The sequence below is a fragment of the Labeo rohita genome, unplaced genomic scaffold (assembly GCF_022985175.1).
Source record: "Labeo rohita strain BAU-BD-2019 unplaced genomic scaffold, IGBB_LRoh.1.0 scaffold_64, whole genome shotgun sequence".
In the NCBI taxonomy this organism is placed as follows: domain Eukaryota; kingdom Metazoa; phylum Chordata; class Actinopteri; order Cypriniformes; family Cyprinidae; genus Labeo; species Labeo rohita.
In genome coordinates this window covers 571386-588302 of record NW_026129568.1, presented here as the reverse complement: position 1 = coordinate 588302, position 16917 = coordinate 571386, and the positions used below count along the sequence as shown (strand labels likewise).

General features: G+C 36.4%; 1 pseudogene; it reads right to left on the bottom strand.

Moving 5' to 3' along the window:
- Positions 1 to 14380, bottom strand: part of LOC127161405 (NACHT, LRR and PYD domains-containing protein 12-like) — a 38139-nt pseudogene extending 23759 nt beyond the window's left edge.
- Between the last annotated feature and the right edge of the window lie 2537 nt (positions 14381 to 16917).

The window sequence follows — 16917 nt, the reverse complement described above, 5'->3', positions numbered from 1 at the left end:
TGGGAAAAAATCCTAAAAAATGCCCCTGACTTAATAAGAATAACAAGCTGACGTCTTGTGAAATACATGAAGACAGTTTTTTTATATGCTTTAGAGACAGATAAGTTGAGAGTGACTCTTGAAGGACAAGCATCACATCCTCTTGTACCTCTGATTCAAGAATTTATCTTCTAAAATCTGGCAGTAAGTTTTGGGAGTTCATGTTTAGTCTCTTATCCTGAAAAGTCTGACTTGCAGAGATGGACTAAAATGAACTCCCAAAACTTACTGCCAGATTTTAGAAGATAAATTCTTGAATCAGAGGTACAAGAGGATGTGATGCTTGTCCTTCAAGAGTCACTCTCAACTTATCTGTCTCTAAAGCATAAAAAAACTGTCTTCATGTATTTCACAAGACGTCAGCATGTTATTCTTATTAAGTCAGGGGCATTTTTTAGGATTTTTTCCCAAGCAAAGTCTTTGAGAACCTGACACATTGCACTTCTGAAGACTCCAGGTCGGTTGCAGTTCTGGAAAATGGTGGCGCTGGAGAACTGGAAACGGTTCCTGATGGTGTCACACCTAATTCTTCACCTTAATTCCTAATTCTTTTGCAGTTAACATGCATCTTTTCTTCTCCACCTGTTTTTTCTGACCATGCAGACTCAACAAGCATTTCTCTGTCCAATGGTCAAGCCTTAACTTTGCAAATTCTTGTAATGCATTAGTATTGCATTCTTCTCATGGGCATTTAATAATTTGGACTTTTCAGTCTGGGTTAAATATCTTTTTTGGCTCATTTTAGCTGTAAACGAAAACATGCCTAATAATTCTGCACACCTGAATATAAGGAGTTTTTCACTTCCAGCCTTCACGGACAATTATATATCACTTACAAATGATTAAATACAAAATTAATAGTAGTTATTAAGACTGATGTGGTTTGGAATTGGTAAAATGTGTTTGGAAAAAAAATATGACCAGAATATCAACATGCCTAATAATTCTGCACACAGTGTACTCCTTGATAACTTACTCTCTGAAACTAACCTTCTCGGAAGTAGGTTTTCAGTAAAAACAGAGGTTATTTCGGGCTCCTCCCCCTTTTTAAGGCATACGCATTGTAAAAATGCTTTTCTTAGTGAGTATTTTTGTTTTAAATATGACATAAGATGTTTAAGTCTTGTTAGGGAAACAAGTGCATTTAGGTGCATTTTATGTAAAACATGTAAAATTGTCTGCCATAAGGTACAAGAAAAATAATTTTAATGCAAATCGAAACAAGAATAATTTTAATTTAAATATTTTTAATTCTTACCCCATTGGCAGAAAATTTTCAAAAATAAGAAAAATGCACTTAAATAATTTTTTAGCCTTCATTAATGATTATGATTTACGTATGATTTATCCCAGTATAACAAAAGGAAAAGTATAAAGACATGACATTTTAAAGATAATTGTTTTACCAAGTTCAAGATTGAGGATGATTCCAACAATACTATATATTTCTGCAAGCTTTTTTTAAGAAAAAAAAAATCACAGTTGATGTATATTGTGCAACAGCAAAAACTGTGAGAAAAAAATAAATGTTACATTTGTTTAGAACATTTTCCATTCATATATAAATAACTACCAAGTCAAGCTGCAATACCAAACAGTAACACACAGAGTATATAAACACTATAAAACCATTGCAAACTCCTATAAAACACGCTTCTTCAGCGAGTGTCCATTATAAAACACTTGTCAGATATGTGATCATACTGAAATGTGCGCATAAAGCCATCAAAGAGCACATATACCCGGTCTGTTTATTTGCATACTAATAATAACAGACTCACGCGTGTCTAATAATGTATGATTCCTGTATGTCACTGTAATTGTGTTTACCTCCATCACAATTGTCATCCATCAAAACTTAACTGGTAAGATACTGGTTTGCCTTATTCAGCCCATAAAGACTAGCCCTGACTTCATATTTCTTATCAATAGAGGATTGGTCCCACCAATCACTGCACAAGTTAAGATTACAAGTTAAGGTTATTCTCAGACAGATTGAAATCACCCAAAAAGAACAAAACAATCATAATAGGGTGTTTTCCCATGATTTAAGTGTTCAATTTGAAGTTACTAAAGGAAGGTTTCATATGTAATCGTGGTTCCCTGTGGATTGAAACAAGACAATACATCTGGGATTGACACTGTGAGGAACATCATTAGTGCTACTGGTGTCTGAAGCATTTTATTTGATTGAAAACCATTTACCTCAGAATCTCCAGCTGACAGTTTGGACTTTTTAGTCCCCCAGAAAGAACCTTCACTCCTGAATCTTTCAGGTCATTGTTACTCAGGTCCAGCTCTCTCAGGACAGAGTCTGAGGATTGCAAAACTGATGATAAACTCCCACAAGATTGAGCAGTGAGATTACATCCACGTAACCTGTTTAAATAACAAAACAAACAAGTAGAATAAAAACAAGTAAATGTCCTCTCTGTAGATTTTAAATGTATTTTTCAGTATTTATTAAATTCATCATAAAATCAAGCCATTCTCAGATGCCTGTTATTGTGGCATCACACAGACAGAGGCCGCTCCCACGATAGTTGATTGACATGAGCGTTTTACCTCTGATCAGCTGTAACAGTCCGCCCTCTTTGTTTTGATGCCGGAGCAGGGATGTAAGTTAGACAAGAATATCTCAGATTGAGCAATTGAGGTGTTGTGTTGCTCGTTTAGCGGCTAAACAAGGCTAAATGTGACTAAAGTAAACAGGCTTTTCTCTCCACTGAGAGAAGAGAGGGGCGGGCGAGCAGAGCTCATTTGTATTTAAAGCAGCCTTGACCAGAATGAGATGATTTTTGCAGAGCTTAAAAAGGGTGTTGCTTTACACAACAATTGAGAATTTTTATTTATCTATGAAGTATATTATAGACTTTTCATTAAGACCCTACAGAATCATATCAACTTGTGGAAAATGGGCATCCGATGACCCCTTTAAGTAAGCCGATTAGGTCCATACCACGAAGTTGTGTCCTAAACAGGTTTTGCTGCAGGGAGGAGCCAAGCCCCGTATTGCTCTTCTTTATGGATAAACTAACATAATACTAAGTCCATCACGGGAAGAACATCTTTGTGAGATTTTGTTAAAATTTCAATAAACTGTAAACGCAAGTATGGTACATAATACCAACTTCAAATACTTTCATGTCAATGTTCTGGGAATACAACGAGCTTTCATTCAACATCAAACTCAAGTATCTTGTATATAAGTCGTACATTTAGTACATTTATCTACTAAAAAGGGAATTAATGGATAGGTTAAATTCCACAGGTTACATAACACACATCAAACATACAAGAGGTATAAAAACATACTACTCATGAATATTGTTGCTTCGAAAATCATCTATGCAAGTTTGTGTGTTCCTTTGTTGGGGAGAAAGACAATGAGATCAGAATGTATAGAGGAGTGGGAGTATCTGTTCCAGAGGGTCACAGGATGTCACGCTGCATAGATCCTCTGTGTTTTCAGGCTGGGGAGTGTCATGGCAAATCCGTCTTTCCTGTTTATTTGATTATCAATTTATCACAAAATAACACTGAATGCTCTGTTGCTTAAATAAGTCCAGATGAAGAAGTTCTTTTCTCTTGTCGATTGAGTTAGGTTTTTAGCACTGTTTTATCCCCAAAGGTGATAACGAGCCAGTTGGTGTCATGTAGGTCCTTGATCAGATTTACGATCCACAAATGGCTCAAAGAAGACTCTTTAGATTCTTTTTGAAATGTGGTGATTCGTTTATTTGCAGCTGTTCAACAGAGGCCACACGAGTTTACCCTCAAATTAAAGCTGTTAGCACTTTTGGACAGGGGTCAGAATTGGCATCCTTACTGGTCTGTGGCTATGCAGCCCCATACGCAACAAACTGTGATACACTGTGTATTCTGACACCTTTCCATCAGAACCAGCATTAACTTCTTGAGCAATTTGAGCTACAGTAGCTCGTCTGTTGGCTTGGACCACAGGGGCCAGCCTTCACTCTCCACGTGCATCAATGAGCCTGGTTCACCACTGTTCCTTCCTCGGACCACTTTTGATAGATACTGACCACTGCAGACCAGGAACACCCCACAAGAACTGGGATTGTTTAGAGCCCTCTGAAGCTGCATTTAAACTAAAAGTAAATTTAAACTGCATTTTTGGAAGTTCAAACTTGGGGGCACCATAGATATCAATTGGCAAGGGGGCCCCTCGCTGACCACAATAGCAGACAGAGGTTTGCTGCATTTTAATTGGATCTTGGTGAACTAACATAAGCAAACTGTCCAACGCCAGCAGATAAAGATGCCAGGACAACAGCCAGGCACCTCTTAGGGGGGCAAGCCCAGGAAGGACAGAACTTCCTATTGGTCAAAATGCAGTTTCTGCCCTCCACCCACCTTGAGACTGATTCCTAAGGTTTGGCCTGTGACAGACCATAAAAATTTGTTAGGACCTCCAGATGCAACAGCAGTGGGTGAAACAAGAGAGATCACAAAGATCCATCCAAATCCATTCATAACTATGTTTTTAAACCTTAAAACTGATGCACACTACAACACACATCTTATACTTATTCAGAGAAATAAGTATACCTAGTGACAGCGATGTGTAATGGAACATCTTACACAAACTCAGCTGTTAATGGACAAATAAATGCATGCATGACAGTTCAATCTTTTCCCATCATGTTTGGACTTAATGTGTTCGTAACATTTCCAAATGCATTCTAGTTAGGGTTTGGAAAGTGAGAAATGCACCAGTAAAACTTTAGTGACATTTTCTAACTTCGTGTTTGAACAATGCAAATAAATTCCACAGGAGGAAAGAAGGGTGAGCCACCATGTGTCTCCCCTTCCAAAAGACACTCCCTGTTCTGAGTCTCAGTCCAGTAAGAGAAGAGACAGAAACAGATCACCTCTGTTCTGAGTCTGAGTCCCATAGAGGAAAGACACAAACAGAGCAACAAAGTTCTGAGTCTCCCATCCGGTGAGACGATAGCAGATCAACCTCAGTTCTGAGTCCGAGTCATGCGAGGGGATGGACAATAACAGCTACACCATTTCTGAGTCTGTGACCCGCAAGGGTGAGACAGCAACAGATACCAAGTCAGAGTCTCCAGCTTTTGAGGCAGCAACAGATCCTGATTCTCCATCCTAGGGAGACAAAGCAGATTGACCAAGTTCTGAGTCTCTAGCCCAGAGAGGCAGGAGACACACAGACATTTGCAACAAGGTTAAGCTCCGGTGAGCAAACCTTCACTTCAGGTACTGTTGCTTGCGTGTTCAAAGCTAAGGATCTTCACATCTGTGTGTTCCAGATCTTAGGACCCTTTGGTGCTCCAGGAGATCAGCATCCTACAACGCTTCATGTTCAAGGCTGTCGAAACGGATTCCTGCTCCTTTTCCCCACTGTACTGCCACCAGCACAACCAGTGGAAGAAGTCGCCACCACCGGACTGCTCACTCAACCACAGCGAATGTAAATATCACTTCCAAACCTCTTCCAGAGACCTTGGCATTGTTGTATATTATCAGTATACGATTTTCTAATTTACATTTGATATTATATAGCTGATTGCAGTTGATAAATCTTACGCATATTTGTTTGATGCATAATAATGTTCATTACCTTATTTGTTTCAGAGTAGCAACAGTTTATCTTTCTAGAAAATGTAGCTCTGACATAGAAACACCCAACATAATCACTTGGATTTTATACATCTTATGCACTTTATTCCTTTCTCATTCATGGTATTCATTTAATAGTTGTTGATTACTCTTGTCTATCTTTTGTTAATAAAATCTATTTTATTACAACTTACAACTATTGTCTTCCTTGTGTTGATAATACAGTAAGAGGTTCTACAAGTTAGAGATCCCACCAATCTTTCTTATGTGATGTACTCATAATCACACATTAACTGACACGTGATCCAAAAATCATAACGTCAGCTGTGACATGAGCAGTGTTGGGAAGATTACTTTGGAAATGTAATAGGTTACAGATTACAAGTTACTTGATTTAAAATGTAATAAGTAGTGTAACTTTTCAATTACTTTATTAATGTAACTTATTACTTTTAATTACTTTTTGATTACTTTTCTAAATTTCTAATATTTTCAAATGTTAATCATTTTAAGATTATAATAAGTAAGGGATAATATACATCTTTATTTTGCGATAACAATTGGCTGAATGTACATTATCTCACTTATTACACAGCTGCTTGATAGATTATTTAGATGTTTCGTGTCAAAATTAATACACACGAAACACTGATCTGAGTTGAAATATTTGAATGCAAAGCTTCCATGAAGAAATCAGTTGCTAGCAAACGGCAAGTTCAAACTAGACATTTTAGGGATACAGTGCAGTCATACCAGTTTTCTTACACCACATAAATAATTAAGTAGTAGTACTAGTTTGTTAGTTATCTTATAATCCATTACAGTGTACAAAGAAAAAAAAAAAAAAGCAGCAGCTGCGTTTGTATGAAACAACAGAGCAAGTCCACGATACCAGGATGACAGAATTAAGAAACTGTCCTTTAATATTTTATTAGCTAAGCAAACACAATGCTTCCGCCAAGAAAAATTATCAAGCATATAGCACTGACTTAAGTTGCCCCGAAAGAGTCTGAGCTGTGTAATAATTTAATTTAAAGCACAGCCACCAAAAATTCAGACTTTTTTTTTTTTTACTTATATTTTTGGGCTTTTTATTCCTTTTATTGTGATAGGACAGTAGAGAGATGACAGGTAAGAGCTGGGAGGAGAGAGGGGAGCGGGATCGGCAAAGGACCTCGAGACGGGAAGCGAACTCGGGTCACCGTGAGTGCAGTTGCGCTATATGTCATAACAAGATCATAACATAAATAACGTCATAACAAGAAATAGTTTAATAGCTATGATACTGGGTTTGAAATGAAATGTTTGCATAGTTATGACAGAAAACACAAGCATCTAACAATGCCTGGGAAAAACAATCTTAAAAAATAAAGTTTATGCATAAACCCAAATAGGAAATAGAACAGTTATCGAATAAGCATGTGTCCTGAACTCCTGAAACATTGGTGTCTCATTTTAGAGCAGTCAATGCAATTTAAAAAAAAGTCAATTAAATCTGTAAGTGGGGGTGGGTGTGTGAAAAAATTCAGATGTAATCCCCTTTGTAATCACTGGCATTTTTCAAAAGTAACTAATTTAATTGCATATTTTTTCTCAGTAACTGTAACTAATTACAATTACATTTATTTTGTAATTAAATTATGTAATTCCGTTACATGTAACTAGTTACTTCCCAACACTGGACATGAATACCCATCACTACCCTATTTCGCCTCCCTAGGTTGGCGAAAGTGAAATTCACTACACACTACAAAATGGAAGACATCAAAGTCAAAAGTTTCCCAAATGAAAACAATAATCAGTCCGCAAATCCAGTTTCCAAAAAAAAAAAAAAAAAAAGAAATCCTTGAATGTGATGTAATTCAACATTTGATCCAGGATTAGGACGGAAAAAAAGAGAAAATTTGTTTGTTGTGCAATTCTAGTCCTACCGTTCAACGACAAGCACGTCCAGTTCCAGTGTTTTTCAACAGGAGGTTCTAAGGATTCACTCACAGGTGGCAAAGGTGCAATACAGAAAGTGCAGGAAGGAGTTGAGATAATTCGCGAAGCAGATTCACACTTTGATCAATCCACATCCAGATCAGGCGACATTCGCAGCTGAACTCCACAAACTCAAACAGACATCACAGGAAGAAAAAACACCCTGGCCAAGGAACACATTCACATGTACATCAGCCGAACAAGGAAAATCCCAGAGCACACGTGTTCCAATTTGTCACTCTCCGACACAATCTGCTTCTCTTTGAACCATTACTTCTCTCCAATTATGGAGCACTGTATCTCCCAGGATTGGAGAAACGTCCGCTCGCATCAGAGGTTCATGGAGCAAAAACAAGATCTCAGACGTGCAAAATTAGAATAAAGCCGCAATGGCAGAGATTTAGTGACGTGAAATCAAATTGCGATCTCATTGGATACTTCACAAGGTGAGACCATGTTATTGGAGATATTTATATGCTTCAATATCTTATAACTATATAATTTAATATAATTAGTAAACTGATTACATCATTATATATTTTATCAGCCTCTTTCATGCTTTCAATCTGCCATTTAATTTTTTTTTTTTTTTTCTTCTCAGTCACTAACTGCTAGTAACCTGGGTTACATTTTCCTCAAAATACACAATTTCTTTATGACTGAAGAAGGAAAAACATGAACATCTTGGATGACAAGGGGGCAAGTAAATTATCATTAAATTTTTGTTCTGGAAGTGGACTTATCCTGCTGGTAATTTACAATAAATGACCTGCTTGTATTTGCCCATTTAATGGCAGAGAATCATAACTTTCCTTTTTTTTTTTAATGTGTCATATATGCAACTCATGCCTTAGTTTATTCCTCTCTCTCACCTTTGGTTTGCTCCCTTTATCAGGGGTCATCATGATTTGGCACGTTTTACGCCAAATGCCATAGTATATTCCAATTATTTAAATGAATTGTCCTATTAATTATTATTTTTTTACTTTTACTGTTTGATGAGATAACAATGAGAAAAAGATGAAATGTAGCTGCAATAAACGGGTTGAGAATCCGTACAACTGTAGCAGGGGACTGTTGCTCTGCTTTGTGAAACGGCTGATGGCACGGTTTGATGTACAGCTGACCAATCAGCAGAAAGGGTGTTTTATTCTCACCTACATGTAGAAATTGATAATCAAGCTATTTATTAATTTCTCAAAAAATCAAGGTGAAATTGTTTGTCATTTGTTTCGAAAAAAAAAAGAAAGAAAAAAGGAGCCGTTTTCTCATTTTTCTTCTGTCATTATAAAAAAAAACGATTGAATGAATGATACACAGTTTTATATTGGTTTTCACATATCCTTCATTATTTGTGGTGATGATGCATAGTTGGCATTCTTTAGAGTGGATGAATTACTTGCATAAGTTGATGCATTGGTTGCATTTTTTATTGATGATACAATGCTGGCATTCTATTAGTTAACTGTTTATGTCATTTTAAATAATTGTTTTATAATTAATCCATTGTTTGCATTTGTTAAATTAATGTGTTGTTGGCATGCTGTAAAATTGATAAACAGCTTAAACTGCAAAAGACAGATTAACAAAACAAATAGTGGACATTTTAAAATTTAATATTAACCTGTTGAGCGGTACGGTCCCACATGTGGGATTTAGAACGTTCGGTGACATCACACAACTGCCAGATTCAAACTGCGCTTTTGTGCTTTGGCTGGTGCTGAGCCACAGGAATGGGGAGACGACTCCAAAAGAGTCAGTTCCTCGCCTCTGAATAGCCCTATAGTCAGATGCGAGTGCAGCATTCAAATCGACTCTCTGTGTCAAATCTGAAATCATGGATGTCTACACTGATTCTTAAATCCTTATATACAATAGTGCGTGGCAGTTTAGTGCTGTATATGCAAATAGTAAACAAAATTCAAAAGGATCTGTTCGCAGTGCAGTCCGTGTGCGGTTCGTAGCCTATGTGGTGCAAAAGCAGCACGGGCTCAGTGCTTTATGTACACAAGATGCATTTGTAGTGCGCTATGATCCTCGGCTGTTTACCACCATTTCATTTTTTAGTTTATATATTAGGATGCTCAAGCAAGCGGGAAAACACGTAAACAGCCTACAGTCTACTTTTCTTACATTAAAATGTAGTAGGCTATCACAATTTTATCACGCATTTTGCATATGCCTCATTAAAAATGAAGTTGTTTTACCCACGATGCCTTCAAACTAGACACTAAAAAAATCATAATCAATGTTCATATAGCGGAACGCATCGAGTGAATACTCAACAGCAGACGGAGTGTGTGAAACAGGTGTGGAATAGTAAATTCAGTTTGTAACTATACATGCTTATGTGACAGCTTTGTATAATTGATGTTTTGTTATACAATGTTAGTCTATGTTTAATGCAGTCGATAATAGGCTACAAAGCAGCGCAGCACCTGACTTTGAAACTTGCAGCGCTGATATTTAATCAATTAGACCATAGCCTTTTGAAGTGTAAGCTATATCTCAATTGACGTGTTTCATACAAGATCTGGCAACTGGACAACCTTGGAATATGTTGCAAATGTAGGAAACATAAAATACGCCCAGATGGATTTTTTTTTAAATAGAAGGATTAAAAATATGGGAAAATATTTAAACGGTCGATAGCGGGATAAAATGATAAAATACGGGAGAATCCCAGGAAAAACGGTTGGGTTGACAGATGCGTCATTAAACTAACCTTAAATCATTAAAAACTCACATGTGACCCTGGACCACAAAATCAGTCATAAGTAGCACAGGTATATTTGTAGCAATAGTTAACAATACACTGTATGGGTCAAAATTATCACATTTTTTATGCCAAAAATCATTAGGATATTAAGTAAAAATCATGTTCCATGAAGATATTTGGTAAATTTCCTACCGTAAATATATCAAAATTACACTTTTAATTAGTAATATGCATTGCTAAGAACATGCTAAGACAACTTTAATGAGTGAGTTAATGAGGGTTAATAGTGATTTTCTCAATATTTTGATTTTTTTGCACCATCAGATTCCAGGTTTCCAATAGTTGTATTTTGGCAAAATGTTGTCCAATCCTAACAAACCACAAATCAATAGAACGCTTATTTATTCAGCTTTTAGATGATATATAAATCTCAATTTCATAAAATTGACCCTTATGACTGGTTTTGTAGGTCACATATAATAAACAAGAATATGCGTTTAGCACCATCTCCTGACCATTATAAAGTGACGAATTTATTAAAGAATATCGTCTTTCTTACTTAATTCTGAGATAGTATTCCACCACGGCTGTTTTTTGTGACTTTTCCCTCTGTGAAATTAGGTGTCCGCAACAGAAAACAATAGCTCATTTAAAGGTTACCGCTAAATTGGACTAATTTGGACAGTCATAAAAACCTAACACCCCTAATATAAATCACAAATCTGCAGTGTTTTTAACCAAATAACATTTATTTTCTGTTTTAGACATTTAAATAAAGATAGGTACTAGATTCACATAGTGTAAATAAAGTTCACTCTATTCCACTTCCAGTTCACCAACCACATACTTGCATGTATTTCGGGAGAAACTGATAAATTTACATGCTGCAAATCTGGCAGGACAAGACTCTGAATGGCGGTAAAGGCTAGAAGGGAGACAGCTCTGGCTAACAGGCATGCACACATCAATATAATGTTATTTGTGTCACGCTGTACAACAATAATACTGTTCTGTATTATAGTAAGGACTAAGCTTAGGGTTGGGGTAGGTGTAGATGTTAATAAAACACAATCTACTAGGTAGAACAATTAATTTCATTGTTAGTTTCCGGTCTGAGCTGTATCCTCTCTGGCCACAACCCTGAACGGCAGTGTGAACAAACATGGCGGAACCCATTTTACATTAAAGATCACGATCCAGATCCTTTATAAAGGTTTTTAAATGACAAAATACACTCACTCACATGTATTTGTGAATCGGAATATCACATAGTTGACATGGTAAGCAAGTGTGTGAATATTTTGAATAAAAAAGGAAAAAACTAAATAAAAGCGATACATCTGTCATACAGCGCTATTGTGGCTGTGGTGTGTCATGTGACAATCATGATGCGTTGTCATGGAAACAATTAAGGGAAACGTTGTAAAATATAGGTGTTCATGCCGTAATTACGAGATTCCAACTTGTAAAAAGTGTTTACGTCCTCATAGAACTCTTAATTACAACTTGTGAACTGGGAGTCTTCTGAGAACTACGCCTTGTACCACATGACTGCTGTACCACCTGACCAATGTAGGCTCTGTTTAGGCATTGATAGCATTGCAATAGAAAAGCATATTTCCGAGTCTGAGGATGTGAACAGCTCAGAGCAGAACGTCACATGTTGTCATCTTGAAATTACGGTAATTACAATATGGCGTGAATGCAGCATAATGGTCACCTAAAAAAACTCACTCTGCGGGGACAGCTAGAACTCACCAGTAAAAGGGTTAAAGAGTTTATATTAATTATACATTTTATTTTGTGTTATGAAGTGAAATGTTGAAAATATATTTATTATCAGTTATCATGTTATTTTCATATAAGTTATATATGTTACGTAATATATAAATTACAGAGCCCAGTGTTTCTTGAGGTCAGAAAAATATGATTTTAGAAGAATGTTTAAAAAAAATCCTGGAGGGACTGTTACACAGTCCTGCATTGCTATAGTTTCTGCCCTCAGCAAGTTGTGGACTGTCCTCCATTTTCTCTACCACCGATAATATGTAGCTCATTTGCATTTAAAGTGATACACAACAAAACAGTGCTTCTTTAGACACACCTCAAAAATGACCAGATGTTATAATAATTGATCTGTGAGGTATATTGTGCTGAAACTTCATAGAAACATTCTGGGGACACCCAAGATCAATACTAAATCTTGTAAAAAGGGCATAATAAGTGCCCTTTAAAGTGTAACAATTGTTTCAGTGTTACTTACCGAACTGATCTGGATTCTTTAACCACAAGTAACAGATTCTGAAGAACTTCATCAGCTTTTGTTTGTTCTCCAATAAACTGTTTTAGATCAAAAACATCCATCTTCTGTTCTGATGTCAGCAACACATAAACCAAAGCTGACCACTGTGAAGAGGAGAGTTTGGTTTCTCTTATTTTTCCAGATTTCAGATAACGTTGGATCTCCTGCAGCAGTGAATCATCACCCAGTTCATTCAGACAGTGAAACAGATTGATGGATTTCTCTGGAGAGTGATTACCCCAGATCTTCTCTTTGATGTATTGAACTGTTTTCTCCTTGTTGTAGGAGCAGCTTCCTGTCTGTGTCAGTAGTTTTCGTAAGAGAGTCTGATTGGACTCCACTGAGAGACCCAGAATGAAACGCAAGAAAAGGTCTAGATGTCCATTCTTACTCTCTAAAGCCTCACTCACAGCTCTCTGATGCAGCTTAGATATTGACCTCATCCTGTTTAAGAAAGAACTTTGTTTGGTTTTGTCAAACACATTTCTGTTGTTGATTGTAAATGAGAGGTGCACATATAGAGCTGCTAGATGTTCCTGGAGGCTCAAATGAACAAAGCAGAAGACTTTCCCCTGATACAAGCCCAACTCTTCTCTGAAGATCTGAGTACATAATCCTGAGTAAACTGATGCTTCTGTCACATCAATGCCACACTCTCTCAGGTCTTCATCATAGAAGATCAGATTGCCTTTCACAAGCTGTTGAAAAGCCAGTTTCCCCAGTTTGAGAATCATGTCTTCATCCTTCACTTTCTTCTCATAGTCCTTGTCATGTTTGATGTTGGTCTGAAGGATCAGGAAGTGTGTGTACATTTGAGTGAGAGTCTTGGGAATCCCTCCACTCTCTGCTTGACTCAACATCTTCTCTAGAACAGTGGCTGAGATCCAGCAAAACACTGGGATGTGACACATGATGTACAGGCTCCTTGATGACTTCAGGTGTCTTATGATTTTTTTAGCCAGTCTCTTATCACTGATTCTCTTCCTGAAGTATTCCTACTTCTGTGGCTCACTGAAGCCTCGCACCTCTGTCACTCGATGGACACACTCAGAGGGAATGAGATCAGCTGCTGCTGGTCTGGAGGTGATCCAGATGAGAGCAGAGGGAAGCAGATTCCCCACAATGAGGTTCATCAGCAGCACAGCCACTGAGGCTGATTCACTAACATCACACAACCTCACATTGCTCTGAAAATCCAGAGACAGACGACACTCATCCAGACCATCAAAGATGAACAATGCTTTACATTCAACACAGGATATTGTCATTTCTTTTGTTTCGGAGAAAAAGAAATTAAGAAGATCTAAAAGACTGAGTTTTTTGTTCTTCATCAAGTTGATCTCTCTGAAAGGAAGTGGAAATATGAGCTGGACGTCCTGATTCTCTTTCCCTTCAGCCCAGTCCAGGATGAACTTCTGCACAGAGACTGTTTTTCCAATGCCAGCGACTCCCTTTGTCAGCACAGTTCTGATGGCTTTGTCTTGTCCAGGTAAAGGTCTAAAGATGTCATTGCATTTAATCGGTGTGTCCTCTGTTGCTGTTCTCCTGGATTGTGTCTCAATCTGTCTCACCTCATGCTCATTATTGATCTCTCCACTCTCACTCTCTGTGATGTAGAGCTCTGTGTAGATCTCATTCAGCAGTGTTGTTTTTCCTTGCATTGATGTTCCCTCATACAGACACTCAAACTTCTTCATCAGATTTGATCTAAATATGTTGAAGACGTCATGACTGTAAAATAAACATTCCACATTACTACATTAGCTAATGAGCACAATGTCTTATATATTCTGTATAATATTTTCAGATCATATCTCTTACAGAAATGTTATACCTGAGACAAGGCTGTGTGTCTCCACTCTTAAAATCTAATGGTTGTATCACAGACGAATCACTCTTCATAGACACACAGCTGGACTCTGCTTCTGATCTCCTTTGCTGAACTGGACTAAAACAGAGAGAGATTAAAGTTCATCTGTAAAATGACTGTATGAAACAAATCAACTATACAATACATTTATCATGATCAAATTCACTTTAAAGTGCCCCTTATAATTGTTATAATTATATACAAAAAGTGTGAACTGAACTCTCATAATATGATGATATAAAATATTGTGCTATAATCATATTTTTATACAAATTTTATACCTGAGACAAGGCTGTGTATCTCCACTCTTAAAACTGAATGGTTGTATCACAGACATGTCACTCTTCATAGATACAAAGCAAGACTCTGGTTCTGATCTCTTCTGCCGAACTGGACTAAAATTAAAGTTCATCCGTAAAATGACTGTATGAAACAAATCAACTATACATTTATCATGATCATTTCATACACTGTGTTTATACAAAAACTGTGAACTAAATTGTGATAATACGATAATATAAAATGGCACGCTATAATCATATTTTTATACAAATAGTATATCTGAAACTAGGCTGTGTATCTCCACTACTAAAGTTTATTGGTTGATTCATAGACGTGTCACTTTTAATAGACACATAGCTGGTTAATCAGGTCCTAATTTATATGTAGTGTCTTTAACTACTATGCATTACATCAAAATAATAAATTGTTAGATACTGTCACAAATCCTGTCCATGGTCTCTGGTCTGCCCGCCACCAGAAGTTGCTTGTGCATCATATTAACTCTCACACTACACAGACTGCTGCACTACACCCTGGACTAGATTTCCCATGCTCCACTTCACTGATTATGCTCACAGCTGTAGCCAATCACACTCTGTATAAATAGGAGGTCCTAACCACCATCAAAGAACTTACATTGACAAGAAGTGAAAGCCAATAGAACGCCCTGCACTTCTGCCATTTTGGAGTGAAAGCAACTCGGCAGTCCACTATCTTCTTGCTGTCGCTATGGCAAATATCAGCTGCTTTGTTTAAAAAAAAACATACATTAAATCTAAAATACACAACCTGAATGATGACAACGTTTTTAATATAAATATTTTTACTCCTTTGTTTATTTCTCTTTTTTTGTGCTTTTTTGTACTTGTTAACTATTAAACCATAAGTTGTTTATTATTGAAAGGATTTTTGTATGTGTTGTTTGTACTATATTCTTTGTTATTACTGGAATAAAAAAAATTATGACAACACAGAATAATGTGCAATCACTAGACTAGTGATGATCAAAAACAGACTTTGTTTTTCATTTATTTTTCACAAAATCTTTGCTCTCTAGAAACCATGTCAGTTTTGGTTGAAATTCCTATTTTAAGTGCAAGTATTAGCATTATAAATGCTGAATTAATACCAACATATAAAATTAAATTAAGGACATGGATCAGAAAATTGCAAATGTTAGACAATAAATACATATACATAACAGCTTCACAGTGAACTGTTTTTGTAGTATTGTCTTATATTAATGCCCGTTAAAGCATGACTGTAAACAAACAAACAAAAAATATATGTAAAAAAAAATAAAAACATAGCCACTGTCTCCAAAATTATTTCATTATTCATTAATGACAGACACAGCAATGCATCATGTTCTGTAAGATCATCATGTTTGTAGTGTGTTCCAGGGAATTAAAACGTACAATATAATGCATAAATACAATATATATATATATATATATATATATATATATATTAGACCTATAATAGTTACTAATAATAATAATAGTAATGTGTAACCTTGCATAAAATGAAAATACTCAAAGCAGGCTAAAACTGCCTCAAATGTATAATTAATGGTTGGATTCCACAAGTGATAACATAAAACATATATAATAATACAATACAACATTTACTGTAGTTTTTTATTTAATTTAATGTAATTTTTCAATTTACTGATTTGAAAAATTTTCTATTGTGCTTCTGATTTGGCTGAGATTCACCAATTTTGAGTGTGTAAGATGTAATGATTCTGATCCGTAAAAAAAAAAAAAAACTAACCATGTAGAGTGACTTTTTGCACTTTTTCATGTCGCACACTACTTCCCTGCAGTCATTGCATTTTTTTTATTTAAACTTTGACTTCTCTTTTGATGTCATTCTGCTGCTTCTATGCTGTTGTCCCGTTGGTATTTTCACCCCAAAATGGAGGCCGACAGAAGCGCCACCTAGTGGCTGTTACCAAAAAAGCATCAGAGTTTCACCTCTTGGTATTCTATACTCTTTGCCACCGTTCAGGGCCAAGTATTGTCTAGCGTTTATCACTCTCCAAGTGTTAGCTACATTACGGAGAAACTGTAATGTATTTCCTAGTTCCCTCTCAGTCGTACACTACGACGT